This window comes from Bos javanicus, chromosome X (genome assembly GCF_032452875.1).
Source record: "Bos javanicus breed banteng chromosome X, ARS-OSU_banteng_1.0, whole genome shotgun sequence".
NCBI lineage: Eukaryota > Metazoa > Chordata > Mammalia > Artiodactyla > Bovidae > Bos > Bos javanicus.
Genome location: NC_083897.1, coordinates 75988429 through 76004980, shown reverse-complemented (window position 1 = coordinate 76004980; position 16552 = coordinate 75988429). Strand labels below are relative to the sequence as shown.

Genomic DNA, 16552 nt, shown 5'->3' with positions numbered 1-16552 from the left:
CATAGGTCTCCGGGGTGGAACTCTCAAAACAATCAGGACTGAAGGTGCCCTGGGGTCCACAAACAAGCTCCCATCCTAATTACACCCGAGGAACCTCGAGTATTAATAACTGTGGGGGTCCAATCCATCAATTTCCTTTTAGATACTGGGGCAACTTACTCTGTGCTTACTGAAGCCCCTGGCCCACTTTCTTCCTGATCCGCTTCCGTAATGAGACTGTCTAGATGAGCCAAAAGATATTTTTTCAGTTATTCTTTAAGTTGTAACTGAGATTCTGTGCTATTTTCACACGAGTTTCTGATTGCACCAGAGTCTCCCTCACCCCTTTTGGGGAGGGATATACTGAACAAGGTCCATGCCTCTGTTTTCATGAATATGGAGCCCTCCCTTTCTCTCCCTTTAATTGAACAAAATGTAAATCCTAGAGTGTGGGCTGATGAAAGATCTGTGGGTCGAACACCAAATGCTATTCCTGAAGTTGTCAAGCTCAAAGACCCAAACTTATTTCCACGTAAGAAACAGTATTCACTAAAACCTGAGATTAGAAAAGAGTTAAAACCCATCATCAAAAATTTAAAGGAACAGAGACTATTAATTCCCTTTAACAGTCCATCCAACACTCCTATTTTAGATATAAAAAAATCAAATGATAAATACAGACTAGTTCAAGATTTACAAATAATACATGAGGCTGTAGTTCCTTTACACCCTATAGTGCCTAGTCCTTATACTCTATTGTCTAAAATTCCTGAACGAGCTAAAATATATCTCAGTAATTGATTTGAAAGATGTCTTCTATTCAGTGCCTTTGGCGGAAAAAAGTAAATTTCTACTTGCCTTTAAAGACCCTACACAGCCAGCTTCTGTTAACCTGGACAGTTTTGCCCCAGAGATTTCATGACAGTTCTCACATATTTGGACAAACTTGTCACGAGATCTACAAAACTTTAATAATTGTGAAATAGTGGTGTTACGATATGTAGATGATATTCTGCTCTGTGCTGAGACAGAAAAAACTTATTCATGAGCCTCAAAAGATTTCTTAAACTTTCTGACAGGCTGCGGTTACAAGACATCAAGAGAAAAGGCTCAGCTTTGTCAATAATCTGTTAGATATCTGGGCCTAATCATATCAAAAGAGACTGGGGCCATAGGCTCTGAGAAAATTAAACCTAAACTAAATCATCCCCTACCTATGACTTTAAGACAACTGAGAAGATTTTTGGGAATCACAGACTACTGTCACATTTAGATTCCGGGTTATGGGGAACTTGCCCAGCCTTTATATAAACTTATAGCTGAGACTCAGCAGGCCCAAACCGACAAACTGGTTTGGTCTCCAGATACTCAAAAGGCTTTTAAGGTTCTTCAGACTGCTCTCCTACAAGCTCCCACTTTGAGCTTGCCCACAGGGTCAAAATTTAATTTGTTTGTCACTGAAAGAAAAGGTATGGCCTTAGGAATTTTGACACAACCCCGAGGGCCTCACCAGCAACCTATTGCTTATCTAAGTAGAGAATTAGATATAATTTCACGTGGGTGGCCCCACTGCCTAAGAGTAATTGGGGCAGCGGCCCTATTAGCACCTGAAGCTTTAAAAATAATTAATGGACGAAACCTTACTGTATTGACTTCTCGTGATGTGAGTGGAATCTTAAACTCTAAGGTTAATATTTGGATGAGAGACAGTCGGATTCTTATATCAGTCATTGTTGTTAGAAGGACCAGTAACTAAGCTTAAAGTTTGTGGAAATTTAAATCCTGCCACTTTCCTTCCTGAAAAGGAAAATGAAATACCCAATCACGATTGTTCCCAATTTCTAACTTTAAACTATGCAGCGCAGGAAGATCTAAAGAATACTCCATTAGACAATCCTGACATGGAAATATTTACAGATGGCAGTTCTTTTGTTCGGGGTGGAAAGTGTAAAGCAGTTTATGCTGTGGTGACTGCTGAACAGGTTTTAGAAGCAAAATCTCTCCCCTAGGGAACCAGTGCTCTCAGTTAGCAGAGCTTGTGTCTCTGACCCGAGCTCTAGAGTTAAGCAAAGGGCAGCAAATGACACTGACTCTAAGTATGCTTATTTAACTTTACATGCTCATGCTGCAATATGGAAAGAAAGACAGTTTAAAATAGCAACAGGAGAACCTATTAAGCATTTCAGAGAGATGAGAGACTTTTAACTGCTATATATTGTCCTAAAGAAGTAGCTGTTATGCATTGCAAAGGACACAGCAGGGATTGGAGTAGAGTGCTGCTGCTGCTAAGTCGCTTCAGTCGTGTCCGACTCTGTGCGACCCAGTAGAGTAGCAGAAGGCAATCAGTTGGCTGACTGTCAAGCCAGAAAAGCGCCACTTTATGAAACCCCTTCACTACAGACGCCTTTGATTTGGACAGGTCCTGTGGAACAGGAAAAACCATAATATACTGAGGAAGAATTAGAAAGATATGAGAAAAGAAGAGCAAAGATTACTGATAAAGGATGGTTACAGTCTGAGGATGGACTATTAAAAATTCCTGAAAATGCTCAGTGGAAAATTCTTAAGTGTTTACACCAGAGTTTTCATTTGGGTGCAGAGAGTACTTACCAGATGGCTTCTCATTTGTTTGAAGGTAAAAATGTAATAAATACTTTAAAGAACATTATCAAAAGGTGTGAGGTTTGTTAGAAAAATAACCCAAAGGCTGAAAAGCTAACAAAATCTGGATTATAACGAAGAGGGAAGTATCCTGGAAAGGACTGGAAAATTGGTTTTACTCATATGCCAAAAGCTAATGGATATTCTTGCTTACATGTTTGGGTGTATACTTTTACTGGGTGGATTGAGCCTTTTCCCTGTCATAGTCAACAGGCTAAGAAGGTTATAAAAATTTTAATCCATGAAATTATCCCCAGGCTTGGGCTGCCATGGAGCCTTCAGAGCGACAATGTCTCCACCTTTAAAGCTGCTGTAACTCAGGGGGTGTCTAAAGCTCTAGGAATAGAATATCACTTATACTGTTCCTGGAGACCCCAATCCTCAGGGAAGGTTGAAAAAGCTAATGACATTATCAAAAGACATCTGCGCAAATTAACTCAAGAGATGCAGGACAATTGGATTAAAGTCCTACCCATAGCTTTAATGAGGGCTCGAACTGCCCCCCAAAAGGAGGGACTGTCCCCCTTTGAATGTATGTATGAAAGGCCTTTCTTATGCACAGACATTGTTATAGACCCTGAAGCCTTGGAATTAATTAGTTATGTAACTCAGCTCTCAGCTTTTCAACAGGCATTAACAGAACTCTGGGAGATGACTCCTGACGCAGCCTCTGAGTCAAGCAAGCCTCTATTAGAGCCAGGAACCAAGGTCTTCATAAAAACATTGGGGTCTGGGGGCCCATCCCTCAAGCCCCTCTGGGAAGGCCCTTGCCAGGTTATTCTTTCTTCTCCCACAGTTGTCAAAGTGCCAGGAATTGATTCGTGGGTACATCACACATAAGTTAAGAGGTGACACCCTGACCAGAACTAAGTGATGTCATTTTATGTCTTTACTTTCTCTGCTCTGATTTTGTACTTTTCAGATGGGCCTGATAATCTATGTGAGCCTACTTCTGCTGACTCCAAAAATTCTGAATCTACCATTTGATCCTCAAGACAATGCCTTCCTGTCCTGGGCTCACTCCTACGCTGCATTCCACAATCAGTCTAACTTCTGGGTCTGCGGAGCACTCTCCTCTTCATCAGTGGAAGGCTTCCTGTGGTGGACATCTCCTCTTCAAGGAAAACGCTTTCTCCAAGTCTGCGAATATCTTTGACAACAATCATATGTGATGCCTCTTCTTCATCTGATGACATCTAACAACCCTAAAATGGACTGGTGCAACACTTTGTACTTTAACTATGGACATAATGTGACTTTTAATTTTGATTATACATTGTCTTGGTTTAATGACTATTTTGCTACACATAAGGCAAATAGGTCTATATCTAATGGTTTTTTACCTGATGTTTATCAAATATGGGATGAGGTTATACGGCTAACTCCTGAAAAAGGACGTCTAATATCTACTGCCCCTATATACTGGGAACAAACAGTGCCATCCCCAAAAGTTAGCCAACAACTTAATTACAATGATTGGAAACAATTGGGATTTTTGCCTTAGGAAATATGCAACGTAATCATTCCCATGTTTTCCAACCCCAGTTCAGGTCCTCCCTTTGTCTGGCCAGGCACTAATTGGGACTGGATATCTCAGCCACACTGGCTTGGTCCAAACGGGACTTATTGGACATGTGGCTCTTACCTATGAACATGGCTTCTCCCTGGTTGGACAGGGAGATGCACCCTGGGTCTAGCCTTTACTCACGGCTTTATATTTTCAGAGCTTCCAGAAAAGCCTGCTAATTCACCCCACCTTAAAACTCAGTGGGCAAGGTCCGTATTTCACTGGTATGATTATTTGGCTGCAGTGTTTGTTCCCTCTTTGGGAACTACAGATGTTATGCTACAAGTGGATGCGTTGACTAATTTTACTCAACAGTCATTACAAGATTCTCAAAAAGTTATTTCAGCTCTAATGCTGAACAAGCACAAATTAAAAAGGTGGTTTTACAAAACAGATTGGATTTATATATTCTGACAACTGTGCAAGGAGGAACTTGTACCATTATTCATACCCAATGCTGTACATATATACCTGATATGAGCACTAATGTTACTCATTTTACTAAACACATGACCAAGATGATTGGAGCTATGGATACTTTTGAAGCCTCAATCGCCTCACTTTGGGAGACATTAACTAGTTCCCCATGGTGGAAAATTATCTTAATAGTAATAATTCTGATTGTTTTGTTTTTGCTGTTTGCTCCATGCACCTGTAACTGTGTAACTGATTTGTTTCTAGTCACATGAAAGCTTTTAAGTTACAAATGGTTGCTCAAACTCCTGCTACTGCTACAGCTTCTTCCTGGATCAGAAATCCTCGGTATGAGGGTTAGGAGAATATGTTGCCTCACCAATTTAGGGACAATGCCCCTTGTCAGCTCGGAAACAGTTATGGGATGAGAACAATGCCCCTTTTCCCTAGGCAACAATTTCTCCTAAAAGAAAAGGGGGGAATGTGAGGGTAACAGGCAGGAAGACCAGGGGTCTCCAAACAGAGGAAATAGGCTGCAAGTGTCAGATATTTTTCTCTCTCTTAAATTTAAAAGGAGGTTTCTCTTAAAATACTCTTTTGCCATAATGACACCTGGTTCCATCTGAAGTTAACTATTCTCAAACCTTGAGTTAACCAACGCATTTTTCTCATGGAAATGTTTGTCTTAAGCTATGTTAATGTACTACGCATTTACCCCAGACGCTGTCTTCAAATCAGTTCCGCCTAATGGCTCAGAACCTACTTGACAAACCATTATGTTATACTCAGACATTGTTCCCCTAATCTATGTAAACGAAACTATTTGTATGGTAATCTGCCCTTCTACAAGATTCAAGTCAATCATTTTATGGCCCGGGATGACTCGTCTGGTGCCAAGATTATCCCCAAATACATCTTATGGATGAGGGGCCTGGTGCCATTCTGAGTTTTAAGACATTCCTTTATTTCATTAACAAACTGCTAGTGACTATATAACATCCAGCTGAAGACTAGCAGGGGGTACTCTTTCTGCCCCTTCTGATGCCTATGTCAGAAGCTTTATCTCATTTATACTTTAATAAAACTTTATTACACAAAAGCTCTGAGCGATCAAACCTTGTCTCTGGCCCTGGATTGAATTCCTCTCCTCTGGAGGCCAAGAATCCCAGCGTCTTTTCGTGGTTCAAAAACAACCTTTCAATATGAAGGGCCAACTCTTTGGAAAAGACATCGATACTGGGAAAGATTGAGGACAGGAGGAGACGGGGTTGATAGAGGATGCAATGGTTAGATGGCATCACTAACTCAATGGACATGAATTTGAGCAAATTCCAGGAGATGGTGAAGGATAAGGAAGCCTGGCATGCTGCAGTCCATGGGATCACATAGAGTCAGAAATGGCTGAGCAACTGAAAAACTACAGCCTTTTTAAATTCCAATTCCAAAGTCACAAATATTTTTAAAACTGGAAATAAGTTATTAAAAGTCTTCTACAATATACTCTTGCCAAAAGCTGCTTTTTAAAATTAACTTCTAGCTTGATAAAGGTATATTTTTTATTCCCTTGAAATAAATATTAATTGGGTAAGCCACCAATAAGGTAAACTGAATCTTTCTGCAAGAAGATATGTGATCTTATTATAATTATTTTAGTTTTCTAAATAATGTAAAATTGCATTGTTTCATAGCAATAAGTCTGGGTCTAAGCACCTGAGGTCAAAGTCCTGCTTTACCCCTGATTATGCAAGTCTTCCTGTTTTTGTATTCTGCATTGGTGAGCATACAGTAGGCACTTTAGAAATGTTAGATGGAGTGATGCCACCAACATGGCAGACTTAGAGTTTTTTACTATCCTTCCCCTGCCCCTGGTGGCTCAGAAGGTAAAGCATCTGCCTGCAATGTGGGAGACCTGGGTTTGATCCCTGGGTTGGGAACATCCCCTGGAGAAGGAAATGGCAACCCACTACAGTACTCTGGCCTGGAAAATTCCATGAATGGAGGAGCCTGGTAGGCTACAGTCCATGGGGTTGCAGAGTCAGACACGACTGAGACACTTCACTATTTCACTTCCCCTGACCCAAAGATTTCTGGGAGGGATTGGGGGCAGGAGGAGAAGGGGACGACAGAGGATGAGATGGCTGGATGGCATCACTGACTCGATGGACGTGAGTCTGAGTGAACTCCGGGAGTTGGTGATGGACAGAGAGGCCTGGCGTGCTGCGATTCATGGGGTTGCAAAGAGTCGGACACGACTGAGCGACTGATCTGATCTGATCTGACCCAAAGATCACCCTTTTTGACAATCACTCACAGTCAAGTGTGCAATTATGGAAGTCTGGGAGGCATCACTTCACACTTGTTAGCATGGCTATTATTGAAAAGTCGAGATTTTAAAAGTTTTGGTGATTTTCTTTCTGGCTTACTTCACTCTGTATAATTGGCTCCAGTTTCAACCACCTCATTAGAACTGGTTCAATGGCTGAGTAATACTCCATTGTGTATATGTACCACACCTTTCTTATCCATTCATCTGCTGATGAACATCTAGGTTTCTTTCATATCCTGGCTATTATAAACAGTGCTGCAGTGAACATTGGGGTACACGTGTCTGTTTCAATTCTGGTTTCCTCAGTGTGTATGCCCAGCAGTGGGATTGCTGGGTCATAAGGCAGTTCTATTTCCGGCTTTTTAAGGAATCTCCACACTATTCTCCATAGTGGCTGTGCTAGTTTTCATTCCCACCAACAGTGTAAGAGGGTTCCCTTTTCTCCACACCCTCTCCAGCATTTGTTGCTTGTAGACTTTTGGATAGCAGCCATTCTGACTGGCGTGAAATGGTACCTCATTGTGGTTTTGATTTGCGTTTCTCTGAAAATGAGTGATGTTGAGCATTTTTTCATGTGTTTGTTAGCCATCTGTATGTCTTTGGAGAAATGTCTATTTAGTTCTTTGGCCCATTTTTTGATTGTGTCATTTATTTTTCTGGAATTGAGCTGCAGGAGTTGCTTGTATATTTTTGAGATTAATTCTTTGTCTGTTGCTTCATTTGCTATTATTTTCTCCCATTCGGAAGGCTGTCTTTTCACCTTACTTATAGTTTCTTTTGTTGTGCAGAAGGTTTTAATTTTAATTAGGTCCTATTTATTTATTTTTGCTTTTATTTTCAATATTCTGGGAGGCGGGTCATAGAGGATCCAGCTGTGATTTATGCCAGAGAGTGTTTTGCCTATATTTTCCTCTAGGAGTTTTATAGTTTCTGGTCTTAAGTTTTGATCTTTAATCCATTTTGAGTTTATTTTTGTGTATGGTATTAGAAAGTGTTCTAGTTTCATTCTTTTGCCAGTGGTTGACCAGTTTTCCCAGCACCACTCGGGGCATTCAGGCCCGATCCTTACTCTAAGCAATGCAGCCTGCGCCTCCCTGCCCAGTCCTCTCTTGCTAGTGGCGGGTACAGGCATCTGCACTGCTTCTCCACTGGGGGAGTTACCATTGGGCTCGTAATCTGTGGGTTTTAATTATTTATTTATTTTTCCTCCCTATTATGTTGCCCTCTATGATTCCAAGGCTCGCCACAGACTCGGCAGTGAGAGTGTTTCCTGGTGTTTGGATACTTCTCTTTATAAGACTCCCTTCCTGGGACAGAGCTCCGACAGACAAAAGCTACCTGTTTTGTCTCTCTTTTTGTCTTTTATATTTTTTCCTACCTCCTTTCAAAGACAATGAGCTGCTTTTCTGGGTGCCTGATGTCCTCTGCCAGCATTCAGAAGTTGTGTTGTGGAATTTACTCAGCGTTCAAATGTTCTTTTGATGAATTTGTGGGGGAGAAAGTGGTCTCCCCGTCCTTTTCCTCTGCCATCTTAGGACCCTTTTCAATAAGAAAGGATTTTAATGTAGTTTTTGGTCACTGTATTTTAGTTAAAATTATAAGAATGCTATGTTCTTATTTTTTGTCATTGCAGATAAAGCCCTTTTCAGCTACATGACATGTCAAATAAGTTTCCAGTACTGGCCCTGGACTCTAACTACCATTTATAACATTATTATTATTTTTTGGTGGAAAATCCAAAAGGATTTACTTAAATCTCATTAAAAAGATTATTAAAGATTAGTTAATAAGATTAATCTTATTAAAAAGATTAATAAGCCTGCACATTAAAAAGAAGGGAGTCAGGAGGGAGGAGGGTTCAGGATGGGGAACATGTGTATACCTGTGGCAGATTCATGTTGATATATGGCAAAACCAATACAATATTGTAAAGTTAAATAATAAAATAAAATAAAATAAAATAATAATAATAATAAAATTCATCAAAAAAATAAAAAATGGAGTCACCTATATAAAACAAAATGCTTAACTGAATATAATAAAAAATTAAAATATTTGAAACAGACAATAAATTCCAGAATTAGCTAGGGAAGGGAGAGATCAATGCTGTTTGAAACTATTACAGACAGCTGAAACTTGAAGTGAGCTGGGAAATATATAGTAGTTAACCTCAAAAGTCTTTCATTATCTTATGAATATTTAATTAGGTTAGGAGATATATATGAAGCATATTTATCTATCTATCTAATATATCTATATCTATCTGTATCTTTCTATCTATCTATAATATAGTGGCTTCTCAGGTGGCTCAGTGATAAAGAACCTGCTGGCCAAGGCAGTAGATGTAAGAGATGTGGATTTGATCCCTGGGTCTGGAAGATCCCCTGGAGGAGGGCACACAGTAATCCATTCCAGTATTCTTGCCTGGAGAATCCCATGGACAGAGGAGCCTGGCAGGCTACAGTCCATAGGATCGCAGAGTTAGACACGACTGAAGCAACTTAGAATGGCACAGCATACACAATATAAATAAAAACAAATAGAATTTGGGTAGAAAATAAGTATATAAATATACAGACTAAAAATGTAAAACAAGCGATAATATATAGAAATTTTAAACACAATAATCTTTTACATCCTGAAGCCACAGGATACAAGTGAGAGTTCTGCAGTTTCAACCCTTTTTATTGTTAAATAGAGCAATTATTAGTGTCCTTAACTATAAAATTTCCTTTCATAAAATTGGAGGCCTATTAATAATTGTCTTCTTGTTTTAATAGTACTACTTGCCTTTGAATAAAGTCTTCCAAGGGAATGGAGTTACTCTTATTCAAGTACCCACCATCACCCCTGCTGGAATTTAGGTCAGTCCTGGGAGAATGTGGAAGATCAACAACACAGACACATAGACAACCTAGACACAGGTCAGATATATACACACTATGCTGCTATGCATATATATCACCTATTATGAGATAAAAGATTTTCAAAACTACTTAACTCTGGAACTGCTTATTCATAACATTTGAATAATCATGATTTGATAAAGTTTTAAGATTTTGAAGGAAGGATAATTGTCTGTTAAGAGAAAGAAGTCATATATAAACAATTTATCATTTATTGTGCCATCTTCTCATTCTGAAGCTATGAAATACTTAGGTTGAAAAAATATATTCTAGTAAAAATACTGTACATAGTTAGGATGAGAATTAGAAAGAATAAATATCACTGAGATTTTCCCAAAAATGGACACAAGAGGTAATAATGGAGAATAAAATGTAAAAAATTCACAAAATCAAAAATATTTTTGCTTTTCAAGTTGCTATATGCAGTTATAAAGAATGGATGTTTTGGACCTTGAGACCATTATGCTAAGTGGGATAAGTAAGATGTAATCAGAGATAAGAAAGACAAGTATGATATGATATCAGTTATACCTGAAATTTTTAAAAAGCCATACTCATGAATCCAGAGTAAAATGGTGATTACCAGGGAATAGGAGATGGAGAGATAGGACTGATATTCTTTAAGGATACAAATTTGCAGTGATTAGTAAATAAGTTCTAGAGACACAATTCACAGCATAGTGTACATAGACAGCAATATTATAATGTATAATAATCATCAGATTTGTTAATTGGAGCTTAATTATTCCAACCATTATAAATCAATGATATTTATATAACAGTAGAAATGTTATTTATTGCTAAAATAGCAATCATATTACAATATATAAAGGTATCAAACTAACATGCTGTTCAGTTCAGTCACTTAGTCATGTCTGACTCTTTGTGACCCCATGGACTCCAGTACGGCAGGCTTCCCTGTCCATCACCAACTCCTGGAGCTCACTCAAACTCATGTCCATCAACTCGGTGATGCCATACAATCATCTCATCCTCTGTCATCCCCTTCCCCTCCCACCTTCCATCTTTACCAGCATCAGGGTCTTTTCCAGTGAGTCAGTTCTTTGCATCCGGTGGCCAAAGTATTGGAGTTTCAACTTCAACATCAGTGCTTCCAATGAGCACTCAGGACTGATCTCCTTTAGGATTGACTGGTTGGATCTCCTTGCACTCCAAGAGACTCTCAGGAGTCTTCTCAAACACCACAATTCAAAAGCATCAATTCTTTGGTGCTCAGCTTTCTTTCTAGTCCAACTCACATCCATACATTACTACTGGAAAAACCATAGCTTTGACTAGACGGACCTTTGTTGGCAAAGTAATGTCTCTGCTTTTTAATATGCTGTCTATGTTTGTCATAGCTTTTCTTCCAAGGAGTAAGCGTCTTTTAATTTCACGGCTGCAATCATCATCTGCAGTGATTTTGGAACCCAAGAAAATAAACTCTACCACTGTCTCCATTGTTTCCCCATCTATTCATCATGAAGTGATGGGACCAGATACCATGATCTTAGTTTTCTGAATATTGAGTTTTAAGCCAGCTTTTTCACTCTCCTCTTTCACTTTCATCAAGAGGCTTTTTAGTTCTTCTTCGCGTTCTGCCATAAGGGTGGTGTCATCTGCATATCTGAGGTTATCGATATTTCTCTCGGCAATCGATTTCAGCTTGTGCTTCTTCCAGCCCAGCATTTCTCATGATGTACTCTGTGTATAAATTAAATAAGCAGGGTGATAATATTCAGCCTTGATGTACTCCTTTTCCTATTTGGAACCAGTCTGTTGTTCCATGTCCAGTTCTCACTGTTGCTTCCTGACCTGCATATAAGTTTCTCAAGAGGCAGGTCAGGTGGTCTGGTATTCTCATCTCTTTCAGAATTTTCCACAATTTATTGTGATCCACACAGTCAAAGGCCTTGGCATAGTCAATGAAGCAGAAATATATATATATATATATATATATATATATATAGGAACTCTCTTGCTTTTTTGATGATCCAGTGGATGTTGGCAATTTGGTCTCTGGGTCCTCTTCTTTTTCTAAATCCAGCTTGAACATATGGAAGTTCATGGTTCACGTACAGCTGAAGCCTGGCTTGGAGAATTTTGAGCATTACTTTACTAGTGTGTGAGCTGAGTGCAATTGTGTGGTAGTTTGAGCATTCTTTGGCATTGCCTTTCTTTGGGATTGGAATGAAAACTGACCTTTTCCAGTCCTGTGGCTACTACTGAGTTTTCCAAATTTGCTGTCCTATTGAGTGCAGCACTTTCACAGTATCATCTTTCAGGATTTGAAATAGCTCAGCTGGAATTCCATTGCCTCCACTAACTTTGTTCATAGTGATGCTTCCTAAGGCCCACTTGACTTTGCATTCCAGGATATCTGGCTCTAGGTGAGTGATCACACCATCGTGATTATCTAGGTCATGAAGATCTTTTTTGTATAGTTCTTCTGTGTATTCTTGCCACCTCTTCTTAAATTTACACAGTTGCATGTCAAATTTATTTCAATGAAAAGTTTAAAAAATAAATGTAAAGAGTGAATTTTTAAAAGCCAGAGATTTAATATGCTGTTATCACTTATATGGATGAAAAGAGAATTTTAAAGTTAAAACCCTTAAAGAAGTTCTGGTTAATATCTGCAAAAGGGACATTTTGAAGATATCAAGTATAGTATTTTTTTAGACTTCTGTATAAAATGAAAATATTTTTGGATGACTTAATTGAAACAGGCAGCATTAAAACAAAAGAGACACAAGTAACCCTTGAGCAGACTCCATTGCACACCAATGTAATATACAGAAAAGTAACACATCATTTGAAATACAAAAATGATTCCAAATCTCAATAAAGCGAGCTACTTAGAGACTGATTTAAAAGTTTAGAACTTCAGTATAGGAAGACAAAGAATGAGGAGTAATGAATAACAGTGGAACTTAATAGATTCTGAATACATGAAAAAATACACAAGATACACTGTTGGATAAATATTACTGAATATAAAATTACATATAGCATGCATCCAATTATGACTAATAGTTTATGTATATATATACATATATGTATAAAAGGATGAGATGGTTAGATAGTATCAAACTCCAGGAGACAGTGAAGGAAGGGAGCCTGGTGTATTTCAGTCCACGGGTTGCAAAGATTCAGACATGACATAGTGACTGAAGAAGAAGTTTACATATATGCATAGAGAATAGACTTGATGGAAATATACTAGGATTTTACTTATGGCTGTCTCTGATTGGGTGGGATTACAAAGTGACTTGTATTTTTAAAGATAAATTTTCTCTATTTAAAAAAATTTTCTGAAATTACTCTATTAATCTTTGAAAGTAAAGCACGTTATTTCATAAAAAGAGGAAATGAGAGGCTAAGTCTAGGAAAAACTGGCATCTGTAAAGAAATACTGGAATACCAGAATCAAGATCCTCCTCTTGCTCACATGATGGCCAAATAAATGGTTTAAAGACAGAAAGAAACCCACAGGAAATATCAACAAGTAGTCCTCCTAGTCAAGATAGTATATACAATTTGTGATAGAGAATGTGAATATATAGTCTATAAATAGATTTGAGAAGGAACTATAGAAAATTTCAAGATGATCAATTAATACTGGGTTATTAATGAAAGCTGAGGCCTAATATCCACTCTGATGAGGATGATGTCAGAGGAGGTAACTATATACTTTATCAAGTGTCTTGGTATCACTGCAAATCATGGAATACAGGAAATGCATGGTCATCAGCTGAAGTACTATGGCATTTCTAACCCAAAAGTATATACATGAAGAAATACGTTAAAAGCTTTTTTTTTTTTTTTTAAAGTTAAGGACCCAAGAAAAGTTATTACTAAAATTATCATAGTATAAAAATTATGTTTAGTTCTCAAAAAGACCTATGGTTTCTCTTTGGATATTGTGGCTTTTAACTTTTTGTTGAACTCAATAATACATTTTGGGGAAATAGTCTTTTTTTTTTTTTTTTGCTTTACAATATTGTATTGGATTTGCCATACATTGACATGAATCCGCCATGGATGTACATGTGTTCCGCATCCTGAAACCCCCTCCCACATCCCTCCCCATCCCATCTCTCTGGGACATCCCAGTGCACCAGCCCCAAGTACCCTGTATCATGCATTGAACCTGGACTGGTGATTGGATTCACACGTGATAATTTACATGATTCAATAGCATTCTCCCGTATCATCATACCCTCGCCTTCTTCCACAGTGTCCAAAAGACTGTTTTATACATCATTTCTCTTTTGCTGTCTCACATACAGGGTTACCATTACCATCTTTCTAAATTTTATATATATGCATTAGCTATATTGATGTTTTTCTTTCTGGCTTACTTCACTCTGTATACTAGGCTCCAGTTTTATCCACCTCATTAGAAGTGATTCAAATGTATTCTTTTTAATGGCTGAGTAATACCCCTCGTCCAGGGTAAGGAGCAATGGCTGCACTTTGCTGGAGCAGCCGTGAAGAGATACCCCACGCCCAAGGTAAGAGAAACCCAAGTAAGACGGTAGGTGTTGCAAGAGGGCATCAGAGGGCAGACACACTGAAACCATACTCACAGAAAACTAGTCAGTCTAATCACACTAGGACCACAGCCTTGTCAAACTCAATGAAACTAAGCCATGCCCGTGGGGCAACCCAAGATGGTCAGGTCATGGTGGAGAGATCTGACAGAATGTCGTCCACTGGAGAAGGGAATGGCAAACCACTTCAGTATTCTTGCCTTGAGAACCCCATGAACAGTATGAAAAGGCAAAATGATAGGATACTGAAAGAGAAATCCCCAGGTCAGTAGGTGCCCAATATGCTACTGGAGATCAGTGGAGAAATAACTCCAGGAAGAATGAAGGGATGGAGCCAAAGCAAAAAGAATACCCAGCTGTGGGTGTGACTGATGATAGAAGGAAGTTCCAATGCTGTAAAGAGCAAAATTGTGTAGGAACCTGGAATGTCAGGCCCATGAATCAAGGCAAATTGGAAGTGGTCAAACAAGAGATGGCAAGAGTGAATGTCGACATTCTAGGAATCAGCGAACTGAAATGGACTGGAATGGGTGAATTTAACTCAGATGACCATTATATCTACTACTGCAGGCAGGAATCCCTCAGAAGAAATGGAGTAGCCATTATGGTCAACAAAGGAGTCCAAAATGCAGTACTTGGATGCAATCTCAAAAACGACAGAATGATCTCTGTTCATTTCCAAGGCAAACTATTCAATATCACAGTAATCCAAGTCTATGCCCTAACCAGTAATGCTGAAGAAGCTGAAGTTGAATGGTCCTGTGAAGACCTACAAGACCTTTTAGAACTAACACCCAAAAAAGATGTCCTTTTCATTGTAGGGGACTGGAATGCAAAAGTAGGAAGTCAAGAAACACCTGGAGTAACAGGCAAATTTGACCTTGGAATACGGAATGAAGGGCAAAGACTAATAGAGTTTTGCCAAGAAAATGCACTGGCCATAACAAACACCCTCTTCCAACAACACAAGAGAAGACTCTATACATGGACATCACCAGATGGTCAACACCGAAATCAGATTGATTATATTCTTTGCAGCCAAAGATGGAGAAGCTCTATAAAGTCAGCAAAAACAAGACCAGGAGCTGACTGTGGTTCAGATCATGAACTCCTTATTGCCAAATTCAGACTTAAATTGAAGAAAGTAGGGAAAACCACTAGACCATTCAGGTATGACCTAAACAAAATCCCTTATGATTATACAGTGGAAGTGAGAAATAGATTTAAGGGCCTAGATCTGATAGATAGAATGCCTTATGAACTATGGAATGAGGTTCGTGACATTGTACAGGAGACAGGGATCAAGACCATCCCCATGGAAAAGAAATGCAAAAAACCGAAATGGCTGTCTGGGGAGGCCTGACAAATAGCTGTGAAAAGAAGAGAAGCGAAAAGTAAAGGAGAAAAGGAAAGATATAAACATCTGTATGCCGAGTTCCAAAGAATAGCAAGAAGAGATAAGAAAGCCTTCTTCAGTGATCAATGCAAAGAAAAAGAGGAAACAACAGAATGGGAAAGACTAGAGATCTCTTCAAGAAAATCAGAGATACCAAAGGAACACTTCATGCAAAGATGGGCTCGATAAAGGACAGAAATGGTATGGACCTAACAGAAGCAGAAGATAATAAGAAGAGATGGCAAGAATACACAGAAGAACTGTACAAAAAAGATCTTCATGACCCAGATAATCACGATGGTGTGATCACTGACCTAGAGCCAGACATCCTGCAATGTGAAGTCAAGTGGGCCTTAGAAAGCATCACTACGAACAAAGCTAGTCCTGGAGGTGATGGAATTCCAGTTGAGCTATTTCAAATCCTGAAAGATGATGCTGTGAAAGTGCTGCACTCAATATGCCAGCAAATTTGGAAAACTCAGCAGTGGCCACAGGACTGGAAAAAGTCAGTTTTCATTCCAATTCCAAAGAAAGGCAATGCCAAAGAATGCTCAAACTACCGCACAATTGCACTCATCTCACATGCTAGTAAAGTAATGCTCAAAATTCTCCAAGCCAGGCTTCAGCAATATATGAACTGTGAACTTCCAGATGTTCAAGCTGGTTTTAGAAAAGGCAGAGGAACCAGAGATCAAATTGCTAACATCTGCTGGATCATGGGAAAAGCAAGAGAGTTCCAGAAAAACA

At 38.9% G+C, this 16552-nt stretch overlaps 1 pseudogene; it reads left to right on the top strand.

Annotated features, from left to right (window-relative positions):
- The first annotated feature begins 3562 nt into the window (after positions 1-3562).
- On the top strand, positions 3563-9811 carry LOC133242602 (endogenous retrovirus group PABLB member 1 Env polyprotein-like; annotated as a pseudogene).
- Positions 9812-16552: the final 6741 nt, after the last annotated feature.